The sequence below is a fragment of the Ipomoea triloba genome, chromosome 13 (assembly GCF_003576645.1).
Source record: "Ipomoea triloba cultivar NCNSP0323 chromosome 13, ASM357664v1".
In the NCBI taxonomy this organism is placed as follows: Eukaryota; Viridiplantae; Streptophyta; class Magnoliopsida; order Solanales; family Convolvulaceae; genus Ipomoea; species Ipomoea triloba.
This window is the reverse complement of record NC_044928.1, coordinates 21,569,924-21,585,129: the sequence shown is the minus strand read 5'-3', so window position 1 is coordinate 21,585,129 and position 15,206 is coordinate 21,569,924. Positions and strand designations below refer to the sequence as shown.

General features: G+C 35.7%; 1 pseudogene; it reads left to right on the top strand.

The window, feature by feature from the left end:
• Nucleotides 1-14,702, top strand: part of LOC116001352 — a 23,848-nt pseudogene extending 9,146 nt beyond the window's left edge.
• Nucleotides 14,703-15,206: the final 504 nt, after the last annotated feature.

Here is a 15,206-nt window from a genome sequence, read left to right as displayed (position 1 = left end):
GCTTCTGAATAATGGTTTTGCTTACATTGTGTTTATACAGTGATATTTATTCTTCCCTGGAGAGGATATGCTTGGAGGGTAGTCGCACTCAATCTAAACTTGCTTGTTCTGCAATTGCTGCACTGCTAGTGCTTGGTCCTTCAGATCAATTCCTTTTTCCGGATTTGTGCAAGGTGTAGAAGTCATATTCACTTATTTATGTTGGTGCTCTGTAAATTTGTTTGTATATCTTTTTCCTTGCAAGTAATTTTTATATTCTGTCAATCTGTCATAACCTTGTTAAGAGTTGTATCCAAGCAGAAAGCACACTAATGCCAAATTTTCTGTATCCAAATGCCTTTGTTTTGCCACTTTTATAAGTTCATATCTTACTTCACATGGTGGTTTCAATATTGATGTAAGACAGACATGACGTACTGAAGTAGGACTAAACAAAAAGAGAAGTTACATCTGCATTTTACAGAATAGTTGCTTACCCCCTCTTTATGTCATTCTTTGCCAACACTATGCTTGGACATTACCAATTCTTGTCTAGACCTTCAGTATGTAAGGTTACTTTTTTTTTTTTTTTTTTTTAATTTTTTTTTTTAAATCTCTTTTTAATATTAATTTGTTCAGAAACTTGTGGATTCTCTACATATGGGGCAGCATATTCAAACTGTTTTGCAGTCTTTGGGCTGTTTGGCACAGCATTCCGTTGTAGCATTTGAAGCACATGAGCAGGAGGTTACTCATTTTATCACCAAGGAGATATTCCAATCAAATGATGTGAGTTCTAAATTTCTGATAGAACTCAGCCCCCCACCCACCCTCACCTCTCCCCAATAGAAACATTAGTAGGAGAATAGTAGAAACTGTCTTTAAATATCTACTCTGGGATTCTTTTTCTTGTTTTCCCGCATCATGGCAGATAAAACTTCTTTGTAGGCTGGCACATCAGAAGATCAGGATTTGCTAGAGAACTCTTCAAATTGCAGCAGCTATTGCAAATTGAAGGTACACCTCACTGAGCTCAATCTTTAGTTTTAAGAGTTCCTGTATGCTCTTTTGAAAAAGAGTCTACTATTTAGCCTTCAATTTATTTGTGCCTTTATGAAGTGTCACATCTATTTCCAGCATCAAAATGTGAAGTCATATTTGATTGTAGTCTCCACTCTACAGTTGACATTCTCAATTTCTCATATTAACCCACCCCTTTTATTCTATTTAACTAAGAGTGTATTTCTTTAACTTGGATATTATTATTATTATTATTATTATTATTATTATTATTATTATTATTTTTAAAGTATCATGGATAGATATTCTTGGTGGAACCTTGCAAGATATGCTAATTGGGAAAAAAAAAAATTTACAGAAATGTGATTTTAGACATGCTCCAAAATGTGTTAAATCCATTTACAAAATGAAATATCTCGTCCCATTTTGAAATTGCAACATGACTTTACATTTGGGAAATGCAATTGATGTAATTACTACAAAATATGAGTGAAATTCAAATTACATGATCCATGAATTCTACAATTGTGGGACAAGTAACAGGAATAGAAGCATGTAAAAGTGGGGCCCTTAAATAATGCCTATTGTGGAAGTTTCAAGGAAGGTGGTGATGCCTGCCAGTGGTGTGCCTTTAGTAGTTTAACTGTAGTTTTCACACCTTTTTATTTTATTTTTATTTTTTCTTCACTTTTTACAACATTATCATTTTTTGTCTGGTCCTTCTAGTTGAGTTTAGTTTCATTTCTTCTTTTCTTATTTATAGGTTTTCTACCTGGAGATTATCATTAATAAGTGAACTGGGATTAAATGAATTTAATGAATAGATATGATAGAATAATTGTATGATGCATGCTTATGCATTCATCCCTGTTGAATATTAGGAAACCTTTGTCTCATTCCTAGCAGGAGTGGTCTTAGCTTCCTATTCCTATTAGTAGTTTCCTATTCCTATTAGGGTTTATTTAGTCCTTGTGTTCCTATAAATATAGGATCCTTTTATAGTTTAATACATAGAAGTATAGAGTACATAGGAGATACAATCTATTGTAATCTTTCATTATAATATATTCTTTCTATTCTCTTTTTCTCTGGTTTCTCACATACTTTGCTTCTGCCTAACTGGCGGGTGGTTGTTATTCTCCACCCGCCAGGCCTTTCAATCCCTCAATTTCAACATGGTATCAATCCCTCAATTTCACAATCCCAATCAATCTCAACTACCCTCTCTGTACCACTTTGATTGTTGCTTTTGTTTTCTAGGTCAATTTCCAAATTTCAACTTGTGTTTTGATATTGATATATTCAAAGAGTCTTAATTCTAATTTGAAAGCACATAAATTGGTACAACATGCCTTAAAAATCAAAAGCTCAATTAAACATACAAATATACAAATATTGATCAAACACAGGCAATTACCCATCACAAAGTGAAAAAGTGGCAAACAGAATGGTGTAAGGAGTAGAGTTAATTATCTTATCACTTGGGCTGTATTTTTCCCGTTACAATCATGAATGGAGATCCAACTTGCCCAGTTAATAGTTAGCTATGAGATTACCAGGTTTTGTAAATGAGTTTATAGTCATAACTCTGATCCCCGACCACACCACTAATTACAGTTAGGACAGATTTGTAAAATGTGGTGAAGAGTTAGATATTGTAATAATGATGCAATATCACACTTTTTAAAGTAGAAAGGTATCTCAGTTGCGCAAGTGCATTTAATAAATTTACTCAGAATCATCTGCATTGGCAATTAGTCTTCCATATTATCCTATTTTGGAATTTTTTTTGAGATTCTTAGCTGCTGCTCTTCATAGATGATCTTTTAGCTTTGTTAGGTCAAATTGGACCAGTACAAGAAATAATATTATGTGTAAGGGCTTCCTAGAATAGCGTAAATTGAATAGTGTAAGTTGGAACTGAGATAATAAGCTACATATGCATTAATGCTATATGGTGAGTCAAGCTTCTGCTTAGTGGGCAATGTTTGGATGGGCAACAAGGGGATGCATAACCTGTCTATGCTGCTGTAGAAGTTTCAATTCACCAATAAGGCAACAAAAATTTTACTATAACCATTTACCTAGAAGACTCAATTTCTGTTGATATATTATCTCTAGAGCATCCTTCCTGCAACTGCCTTCATTACAAGCATGATCTTTTGTAGAGGACTGGTGGTTTGTGGATCTCCTCCTATCTATATGAGCATATTACACATTGACATTTGCAGATTTTTGGGCTTCAAATGCTGGTGAGGAGCTTTTTGCCACACAACCACACACACATTAGTCGTCCTATCAGTTTTTTGCTAGATATTATCCTACATATGCTTCAGAAGGGTGCCTTCCCTCACAGTATGATACTATGATATCAAGGTAAGAGTTTGTTATGAAGCAAACTTTTAAGAATTTAGCATTTTGTTGTGTATACATCCTCTATCTCTATTATTTATGACTATTAGTTAGAACAGGAAATAGAGGGAGGTCCACATGCTGTCCTAAATTTTCTGCTTGGAGAAAAATGTAATTAAGAATTGGATTATTAAAATTGCCTTGATCTTTGCATTAATTATGGTCCAAGTAACATCGCATGGATGTAGAGGACGGCTGACACCAGTTGTTGGAGGATAGAAGTATAAAAATGTAGCAAACTATAATATTTAACAGACTATTAACTGGTAAAGCTTAACCTTTGACTACTCTCTCTCTCTCTCCCTAATATTGAAACTCTTAAGCCCTCTTATTGAATAGCTCACATAATATTTGTTCATCATTGTTTTTCAGGTGTTTTTTTTTCTTTTCTTTTCTTTTTAAATAATTATATTGATATATTCATTTTCTTTTCCTTTTTTTTTAAAAAAATAATTATATTGGTAATTATCTCAATAATTGCAATTTTTCCCCATAAAAGTGGGTAAATTTCACCTGCCCCTTTTTTACCACCTTAAAGTGAGCTACATCTGTGCCTATATTGTTTACTCACAAGTTTATCTTGCCCATATTTGTCCAAGCCCACCCATGGTTAATAGTGTCTAAACAGGAATTCAGAATTCATGTTGGGCATATTATCTGTGTATATAGTTAATACTTTACCCTTTTATCTTTTATCATTGGTTGGGTTTGCTGGGTAATGCATTTTTTGAGATTGGTGGCTTAGCACATATTAAATCAACCTGCATTTTGGTTTAGACTTTTCTAGAAAAGTTTTATTGCTCCCAGCCCAGTTTATAGAAGTAGGTAGCATACAGATACTTCCGGTATGGAACACCAAAGTTATAAATTCTCAATGGCTTATACGTTCTTTTAATTTTTCCATTACATGCCAAAGCATGAAAAAAAAGAAAAAGTTGTGTTTGTTTTATTCTTTTGTCTATACAGGGCACCATTATGTGCTGTAATTGGAACTCTGTTTTATGATTAAATTTTACTTTTGAGATTGTTGGCTAACATGATACTTGTTTACTGTGTAGTGATTTCTGCAACTTTTCTACTATGCTAAGATAATCTTAGTGTGCTGCTTTATTCAGAAATGTGAATGCCTTATTCCGTTTTGCAATGGTTCTGATATCTCATAAATCTACATCTTGTAGTGATTCTGATAGAGCTCATTATAGATTGGCTGCTGCAAAGTCTGTTCTTCGGCTTTCAAGGAGGTGGGATTTGCATATTTCACCAGAGATTTTCCGCCTTACAGTTTTGATGGCTAAGGTAGATATTCTACTCCTAATAACCTTAAATAGCTCATGACACCTAACTATTTATGTAGTTGGTGAGTTATATTTTTGCTAGCAATCTTATTACTCTTTCTCCATAACCTGTTTTTAACATAGTGAGGTCATATGGAGTTTCTGGTTTTGTTAGAATTATATTCCTAGAGCAGTGTGTATCTAGAGTAATGTGTAGTCTTGAGCAATGTGCCATTTCTAGAGTAGTGTGTAAGTCATGAATAGGAATGGTGGTTTAGGAGGATGTGAAGAGTCAAGATTACAGTAGCCTAGCATGTATATATATGTGGCAGTGTGGGTAGTTCATTAATCAAGTAAAATCAATATCTTGTCTAGAAATCTCTCCCTCTCCTTTTCTAACATGGTATTAGAGCCCAGTGGGCATTGATCTGCGCAAGGAGGCGCCGCTGCTGGAGGAAGCAGAACAGCCAACAGAGCCTCCACGAGCCGCTGCTGCCCAGAGAGAGGGTAGCACGTACAAGGCTGGTCAACAGAGCATAGGGCTCTAGGTAAAGATAATTTAATCTGCTTTCTTGGATTTTCTGCCAAAGGTCCCAACAGTACATGGCTTTTCTTGTGTCCACAACCTTGTTGAATTATAAAATGGAGCAAGGACCACTTTTCTGACTTCATGGCGTGGGCATCATATTTATTAAGGATGAAGCCAAATAAAGGGGAATAATTGGGCAGTGGGCTGGTGTGGTTGCTGAGATTCAGAAGTCTTTGTTTTGGGTTCATTTTAATATATTGGGTCTTCAGAAGTCTTTGTTTTGGGTTCATTTTAATATATTGGGTCTTGGGCTTGTAGAGGATTTGGGCTGCGCTGAAGATGGGAATTATAATGGGCTTGGGCAGTAGGTTTTATGTTATTTGTGCTGTTTGTTCATTTTGTGGGTTTGTTATAATTTGTGGGCTTATTAAGTTTAGTTTAAGTGTTGTTTGGGTTATCAATATTGTGGGTCATAGGATTAGTCTCATATTTGGAGCTATGATAGGTATGAGTTGAGTTGGTGCACTTGTTCAATGTGAGTAAATTAGGGGTGCTGCAGTGATAGACAACATGGGTGCTAGGAGGGGTGCGGACCTGACATATGCCCGCGGCAGTTATGGAATGCCGACGGATGAAGAAGAATGGTTCAGGATGAACCAGTTTGTGTGCACCAGGAAAACAAGAAAACACTGGAGTTAGGTAGCGTTGATAAGTGTTTGGCCTGTGAGAGTGATAGGTGCACTGTGGTGTTTGTCTGAAAGGATGAAAAGTGGTTCGAGACTTGGGTATTGGTCTTGAAGGTTATGACTCTAGATGTAAAGTCCTATGGCTCATGCGATATATTTGTAATTTGGGAGGTGCGCTGTGGTGCTTACTCTAGGATGGTGTAGATGGGTATTCCATCATCAAAGAAAAGAAATAGCAGAAAGTGGCCAAATGGGAGAAGCCGAGAAAGCTTTGTGGTCAACTAGAAAGACATTGACAACTTTGGTGACAGGCGGTATCTGTAGGCATTGGTAGCATACAAGCTTTTGTTTTAGGGCAGTGTCATATCCCAAGCTTGTTTTGGTCCACGTTAGTGGCGTCCAAGCACCTGCTTGTTCGGTCCACGTCAGTGGCATTCAAGTTTTTGCTTGTAGGGATCAGGGATGGTAAAATCCCAAGCTTGTTTGGTCTACGCGAGTAGCATCAACTTTGGTGGCGTGTATTGGGCTCGGGTACAAGTCATGAGTAATTTTATGCAGTGTTTGGCCAGGTTTTCTTTGTGTTCGGTGGAAGCCTTGTAGGTTCTAGATGTAGAGTCCGAGCTATGGCTCATGTGAGATATTTGTAACAAGCTGCTGCATGATTGATATCTATGCTCTAGCTTGAGGGGGGGTGTTAGAATTATATTCCTAGAACAGTGTGTATCCTAGAGTAATGTGTAGTCTTGAGCAATGTGCCATTTCCAGAGTAGTGGTAATGTGTAGTCTTGAGCAATGTGCCATTTCCAGAGTAGTGTGTAAGTCATGAATAGGAATGGTGGTTTAGGAGGATGTGAAGAGTCAAGATTACAATAGCCTAGCATGTATACATATGTGGCAGTGTGTGTAGTTCGTTAATAAGTAAAATCAATATCTTGTCTAGAATCTCTCCCTCTCCTTTTCTAACAGGTTTCATGGTTTTGTTAGCCACCAACTCACCAAGTCATTGGTTGTGGCAGCAAAAACAGTGTTGTGTCACTGTCTTATAGTGCCCTTACAAGAAAATACATAAAATGAACAACTTTGATCAATGATTGAAAATTTAAAATCTTTGCATAAATATGCTGCAAATATTTTGTCAAAGTATGCACACACACACACACAAAAAGCCGATGTGAGGACTTCTAAGGGATTTACTATTTTACTGATGTCTGCTTGTTGGTAAATGGAGTTGGCAAACCTAATGGCAATGAATCTGGGTCAGATCTTATCTTTTGATGAAATGACAACCAACTTCTATGTGCTTGGTCTTCTCATGAAATACTTTATTCAAGGTGATATGCAATGCTACTAGATTATCAGAAATCAACTTGTGTTACTATGCCATATTTTAGTTCCTAGAGCAATTGCTTTAGATGAACTCAGCAAATAGATTAGCACTACTGTAACTCATGCCATGAACAAAGCAAGTGCACTGAAAAACACATAGTGGAAGAGGGTAGGGATGATTGATGTAGGTTTTGGCTGTGGTGTCCTAGTCACAGGGTTGTGGTGAGGTTTTGGACATGGTGGTGTGGTAGGTTTCCCAAAAGACATTGAGAAGAGAGTGGTCCGAGTGGATCAGATCTGTAGTGGTGGAAGAGGAGAAGTGTTCTAGTGGGTAAAGCGAGAAAAGGCTAGGGTTTTCTCCAACATGGCTTTGACATCATGTTAAGCTAGTGAGGGAAGAGAAAATTCATAGTTTAGGATAATTTGCTGTGAGAGTCCGGATTCTCTATATTGAAATTTGTAGTAGTAATGTACATTATACAGGGCTAAGCCTAGGGCTACAATAATGGCCTAATTGACAGCTAATACTCAACTAACATATTGCATGCATAATTCTAACAATTACAAATGCTTGGTTTTCATTACTGTTTGTTGATTGTGCTTGTTTGCTTTCTTTCAGTATTTAAGCTTTGTATGGAACCCAATTTGGATAACTGTTTCCTCTTGTTGTGATTTGTGAAAAAGCCTATTTAAGGTGGTCTGAGGTCTAGTTGATCATTTGCTTCACTGTTTACTTTGCTTTTTAGAATTTTCCCCTCATTGATTCCTTTTTATATTAATTCAGCCTAAATTGATGATTCACCGCTATGCATGTTTTGCTATTTTTGAGTTTCTTTGGTTTTGCATTCTGCTTGTTATTTAATGGTCCAAACTAGTAATTCTAATGTTTTTTTACTTATTTTAGGATAATTCTCCTTTTATACGCAAAGGCAAAAACTTGTGTGAGACCGTCTCACCATGAGACGGGTCGGGTCGGGTCGGGTCAAGATGCAAATGTAACACTTATATGCACAAATGCCATACTTATATGCTCAAATGTAATACTAATCAAGAATAAAATTTTTGTTACTTATTAAGGTAAATGTAATATTTTTAAGGGAAAATACAATACTTTTACATTTCGATTTAAAAGTATTACATTTTTCCTCAAAAGTATTATATTTGCCCTTATAAGTGAGAGGTACTTGTCAACATTACTTATTATGAAAAATGTATTACTTTTTCTCTTATAAGTAACAAAAATTGTATTTTTGATTAGTGTTATATTTGAGCATATAAGTGTGAGATTTGCACATATAAGTGTGAGATTTGCACATATAAGTATGGCATTTGCATGGTGCTTTGACCCGACCCGACCCGTCTCACGAATAAGGATCCGTGAGACGGTCTCACACAAGTGTGACCCCTCCAGAACATCTGAGTGATATTGTAAGTTATGCTTTCTTAGGTATACCTACGTGGCTATATTTTATTTGCTGCTGTCTGCTGATTTGGTCTTTAAATTAGTCGATGCAAAATTTGGAGGAATTTATAAAGGACTATAGCGATACAGCTAGAGTGCACCAAACTTCAGTAATGCCCAGAAAAGTGACAGATTCTCCTGTTTACACTGTCATTTTCTTGATCCATGTTCTTGCCCATGACACAAGTTTCCCCCCAATTGAAAGTCAAGATGAAGAGGTTTACACTCAGTTTTTTAGGTAAATGTGATTTCTGTTTGATTAGTTGTGGCTTCGAATATGTGTACTGATTAATGTGTCTAATTTGATATTAGACAACAATTTGCTCTTTCTCCACTCTTTTAAAACTTACACCATTTGGGCCAGGCCACTTATTCTTACACTCAAGGCATTGGTTGATGTTAATTGCTTGGATCGGGATATGGATTCTATCACTCATGATGTTTCATACTTAAGAAATCTTTTTCATGCAATCAAAAAGGCAGAGGATGCTATTGATGACCATATGACTCATGTAAGTGGTGCTTTCTAAAATTATTGTCCTATGTTGCATGTACTTCTTAACAGTAAATATTTTGGCATATTGCAGAAACTTCATATTTTAGCAGATATTGGAATTTCTTTTTTGAATTCATTGGGTAACAGCAGTTTCTCTTCATCTCATACTCCTGGACTTATTCTACTGCCATCGTCACTGTACAAAATTAGTTCTGGTTACAAATGCCAGGTAAGTTCAGTTCTTCCTTCAGCGCCTAGTGTGTGCTGTATATAAATCTTTCTCTTTAGTCCTTTCTTCTTTTACAGGGAGGTGGTAATTCTTTGAAGCATTGCCAACTTGATAAATCCTTCACCAATAAATTTCTTCAGCATATCATAAGTGCATCTTGGGTAGTGACACTGTTCTCATTGCTGATTCTCAGTAGTTTGTTTTGGGAGCCTAGTATTGATTTTTAATCCAATCTTTTTCAGACAGCTAGAAATATTGGTAAAAGTTACCCAAAAAGTCAATCAGATTCATTGCATATACATGCAACTAAAAGATTGAAATCAGAATCAGCATTTTGCAAGAAAGGCTATATCCCACTCACTACAACTAGAGAGCAGTGTCATAATCCACATTCAGATCAAAACGAGCCAAATGAAACCCTGCGCCACCTCACTGGTAGAGGAAAGGAAAATGAACCTATGTTATCAATTTCTGCTCCTGTTGAAAGGGGTGAACAGAGAAACTCTGGAGAAGTGATCAGAAATGAACTTCTTCCATCTAACAATCATGTTATGGTAGGATCCATGTTCAGTCAGAAGGGTGAGCATTTATTTTCCTTCAAAGAAATTGGTACAGTCACAAGATGTAACAGTACTGCTGAACAAACTAAATCATCAAAACGGACTACGTCAAATGATCATGTCTCCCAGGTTGTCTCCATGACCATAATGCTTAGTTTGTACTTTGTACTTGTAATGTTACTTATCCCTTTGCTCTAACTCCTAAAATATGTAGGATATCCAAAATCAAGGTGAAACATTAATTGGGCATCATATGGAACTGTATTCTGTTGACAGACGGTGAGCACATACTTCAATAATGTATTTTATTACCTTTGTGTCTTCCCATGTAACACGATTATCTTTGATTCATCAGTTCTTGTTCAGGATTAGTGGAAGGTTTTGATTCCTGCAATAGTGCAGACAAGGTGAGTTAGTTCCATCTGTCATTGGACTCACTTCCATTCTTCCCCAGCCCCAACACCTTTCATGCCACCTGTGAACAGAAGAACTCTATACATGCTTTTCATATCTCTTAGACTAAGGAGCATAGATATTTATACAAGAAGCTATACACTAAGGTAAGGATCAGAACTCAATCCCTGAGAATATATACACATTAATTCCTAATATGATGCTAAATATATTCCTAACATTTATAATGTCTAACACTCCCCTCAAGTTGGAGCATAGATATTGATCATGCCCAACTTGTTACATAAGTAATCTACTCGAGACCCATTTATGCTTTTGTAAGCAGATCTCCTAATTGTTCTCATGTCTTCACAAGCCTTGTAGAAATTAAGCCTCGTTGTATCTTTTCACGAATGAAGTAACAATCAACTTTGATGTGCTTGGTTCGTTCATGGAAGACAGGATTGGCTGCAATATGGAGAGCCGCTTGATTGTCACACCATAGCTTCGCAGGAATATGAGTCTTGAATCCTATTTCATTCAGAATGTGATATATCCACAAGATTTCATAGGTTGCTTGTGCCATTGCTCTATACTCTGCCTCTGCACTTACCGTGAGACAACATCATGCTTCTTGCTTTTCCACGAGATCAAATTCCCACCAAAGAAGACAAAATCCGGTTGTAGATCTCCGATTTTCCTTAGATCTTGCATAGTCTGCGTCTGCAAAGCACTTGACCTTCATATGTCCATGGTTTTGATATACAATTCCATGTCTTAGAGCCCTTTTTAAATAGTTCAATATTTGTTCAACAGCTCTCCAATGGTCAACAGTTGGAGAAGCCATAAATTGACTTACAATACTGACCGAGTATGCAATATCAAGACAGGTTACAGTCAAGTAGGTTAGCTTACCAACCACCCTCGTCTATATCTTTCTGGATCATCAAATGGCTCTTCCTTAGGTGTCAACTGTGAATTAGGGATCATAGTTCCTAGTTTCCTTGTTTCAGCCAATAAATCAAATACATATTTTCTTTTGGAGAGAAATATACCTTTTTTACTCCGTATTACCTCGATACCAAAAAAATACTTTAGCGTACCAAGATCTTTAGTCTGAAATTGACTTATGAAGAAAGGTCTTAAGAGATACAATACCAACAATGTCAACATAGACCACTAATAAGATAGTACCTGCTTTAGAATGCTTATAAAAAACAGAGTTATCAGACTTTCCTTTCAACATGCCAAACATTTCAATCGCTTGACTGAATTTCCGAAACCATGCACAAGGGCTTTGCTTTAGGCCATATAGAGATTTGCAGAGGTGACAAACTTTACCATACTCCCCCTAAGCAACAAACCCAGGTGGTTGCTCTATGTAGACTTCTTCGTGAAGGTCACCATGTAGATAAACATTCTTAATGTCTAGTTAATGTAAGGGCCAATCATACGCAACATCTAGAGAAATGAGCAACCTAGCAGAGGTCAATTTTGCAATAGGGGAAAATGTGTTAGAGTAAACAATACCATAAGTTTGAACATACCCTTTTGCAACTAGACGAGCTTTCAATCGAGCTACTGACCCATCAAGGTTAACATTCACCGCAAACACCCATTCACACAAGTGCACCCAATGGCCTTCTTCCTTGCAGGTAGATCTACCATTGAAATCTAAGGCATTCATTTCCTCAATCATAGTGTTACGCCAACCAGAGTGGGTCAAGGCTTGTTTTACAGTTTTAGAAGTTTGTATGGAGTTAAGAGAAGCAATAAAGAGCAGGAAATAGGAGGTAAGTGAGTGTAAGAGACAAAAGATGAAACATGATAAATAAAAGATCTTTTACCTTTGTGAAGGGCTATTGGCAAGTCATCTAGATCATCCGACGAAGAAGCCGGCTCAGGATATGAGACGTGGCATTGTGTTAGGACTGAGGCTTACCCGATTCAAGTTTTATAAATGGGCTAGGGTTATTTCTTTTAGCATTTACAGCTAAAGGTGTACTTGTAGTGAACTTGTCTTCAATTATGGCTAATGTGAGCTGGTATTGAATAGATATATCATTAGGACTTTAGTTATGAAATGTATTCAACATAGCTGCATTGGTCTTTTGAATTCGATTCAATTTGCAAAATTCTTATATTCTACTTCATATCATATATGCTCAGTAACATAAAATGTAATATTGTAGGATTCAGATGCACGCCAATCAAGGTTCTGGTACGCCCTTACTATTTCTGATAAATATGCTAACAATTTTTATTTTGATACTCCGTATAATTTTGCTAGAAAAAAAAATACAAACCCATTTTCATTTTGTTTACAAAATTACAATTCGATGTCAATCAACCTGGCTACTTAAATATATACTACTCCGTATAAAAGTCTTAGATATTATTCAATTTTTTGCCATAGTGGTCTTACTGACTAGTACTTTACTATGTAAATAATATAATTATACTAAAATTCAATTTTCTTTTTTCACTTTTGAATTTTAGCTTCTTAATATTTGAAAGTTCAAAAAGAGATATATTATTACTCATTGTCAACTTTGGCAAATGTCATCCCTTATTTATAATAAATCATTGCCAAATTTGTCAAGGGTATTTATGTAAAATACCATGTGTCTTTTGTATTTAAGCTTATATGTAAGAGCAAAGTAGCCATTTTCATTTGGAAAATGATAAGTGGGCTCCCAAAGAATAAAAGCTTGCTATTCTCTTACTTGTCACCCTTCATGATGCCTAAGGCACATCCATGCAAACCCCAAATGGAGTTTCTTTGTTCCAGGATTGATTTGGCAACAATTTGAAAAAAATGAGACATGACATTTATAAACACATTTGAAATTATGGGGTCCCACATTGATTAGTGGCCAATAATTAAGGGGCCAAATGCGATTTCTCTTTTTATTATACACATTTTTTTATCCTTCCATTTCTGGCAAGTCATTTTAATTTAAAAAAAGTAACTCAGATTTTTCTTGTTACTGCAACTTGGACTATACTTTTCTAAAAATGATTGATGCATTAACCTCAAATCATGTCACCAGTGTGTTTGCCTTCTAGTGCTTGAATTAGCCAACAGTTCAACTAAAATAAAATTAACTTGATTACTGGCCTATGAACTGTGCTTAATTGTTATGGCCACTTTGGGCACATATGGGAGTGGTATTGTTGTGCACTGCTAACAGGTAAAGGACATTGTTCCTTAGACCAATCAACTGGGTGAAATGCATTATTTTCTTGTGTTTCAAATTACATTTCATGTTTTTATTCGTACCTAATCAATTAGCTCTAATAATCTCTTGTATCTATTACAGTGACAAAAGAGAAGGTGCCTTAAACGCATCAGTGGATAAGAGCAAATTTCAGGGCAGAAAGATTCCTCTGACTGGTATTGATTTCTCATGTTTGATACATAATATTTTTCCTTAATGCACTTGAAGACTAGTTTATACATTACAAATTTGTTTGTCCACATACTTTATTTGATTAGGCTAATTGTCTTATGCATTAGAAATAGCTTAAGAGTGACCTGAAAGTTTATCAAACAATTGCAGTACTTTATTCAGCTTAGTTTTTGAAGTTATTGCTGCATAGATTTTTCTCTTTGGTAACATCAAGGAGTTGTGGTTCCACTTGCCTAACTGCCTAGCTGGTATTTCTGCTGCAGCAAGCTTAAAGAAGAGAGAGCAACTACTTGTTGACTCATCATCTTCTGAAGTCATTGGTGGCAATAAAGATGCTGTAAGATTTTCTTACTTGTATATTCTTTGGTTTTGCTGTAAAAGGCATAAACTGCAAACATGTTGCATTTTTTGCTGGTAATTATAAAGCGCGAAATGCAGAAAAATTGCAACTTGGATAATACTAGATATAAAGCAAGTTGAAAATCTGTGGAGAAATGATTTTTATGCTCACTAATCTTGTACTTTGAACAAAGTTCATCCCTTCATGACCAACAGACCATAAGATATGCCATGTCTGGCTACTGTACTGATTCAAGTTTTTTGGGTTATATTTCAGATGAAGCGTAGGACTCGAAGACGAAAAGTTTGAGGTGTTTTGTCAAACAGATAAACAAACAAATGGGCATCTGGCTATGTTTTTGTACTGTATCCAATTGCCAACATCAATCTTCCAGTGAATATGCTTTTGTTTTACTGTTAGCAACAGTTGGATCAAATTACAGTTGGCTAAATTAAAGTTAGTTATGATAGATTGTTATTGTTTTCTGACAACTGAAATTCATATGATATTGACTTGTGGGATATCATAAAAACTAAAGCATTCTAAATTTACATAATTGCCATTTTGACGTTGATGCTGCTAACATGATCTCCAAGATGGATGGACCATAACTATTTCAAGCTAAAAACAAGGTGGAGCAGTCGCAGTTAGTGCTGTAGCAAACAATAATCCGTTAGACTACAACTTCAATCTACTAGTAGAGTTACATTTATACGGCTCAGAGCACATTCAAATCGACCACATTCCTCATGAACTTTGTTTATATTAGAGGAAAAATTAATGATTGGCAAAACAATTACTTTGTGTCCTATGTAGCTAGCTAGAATTTTTGTTGAGCATATAATATAAGAAAAAGTGTCAAATAGGCCATTGAACTTTTACACATTATGCAATTGAACCATTGAACAAAAAAATATGCAATTGGACTAATAAAAACTCAAAAATTGTGCAAATAACATTTTTTACGGATTACTTTCAAGTTTCTCTTAAATATGATGTTATTATTTTAAATTAAATATAAAAAAATATTTTAATTATTATTTTTTAAAATTATAATTTTTTTTTTTTAAATTTCAGAAGGTTGGGG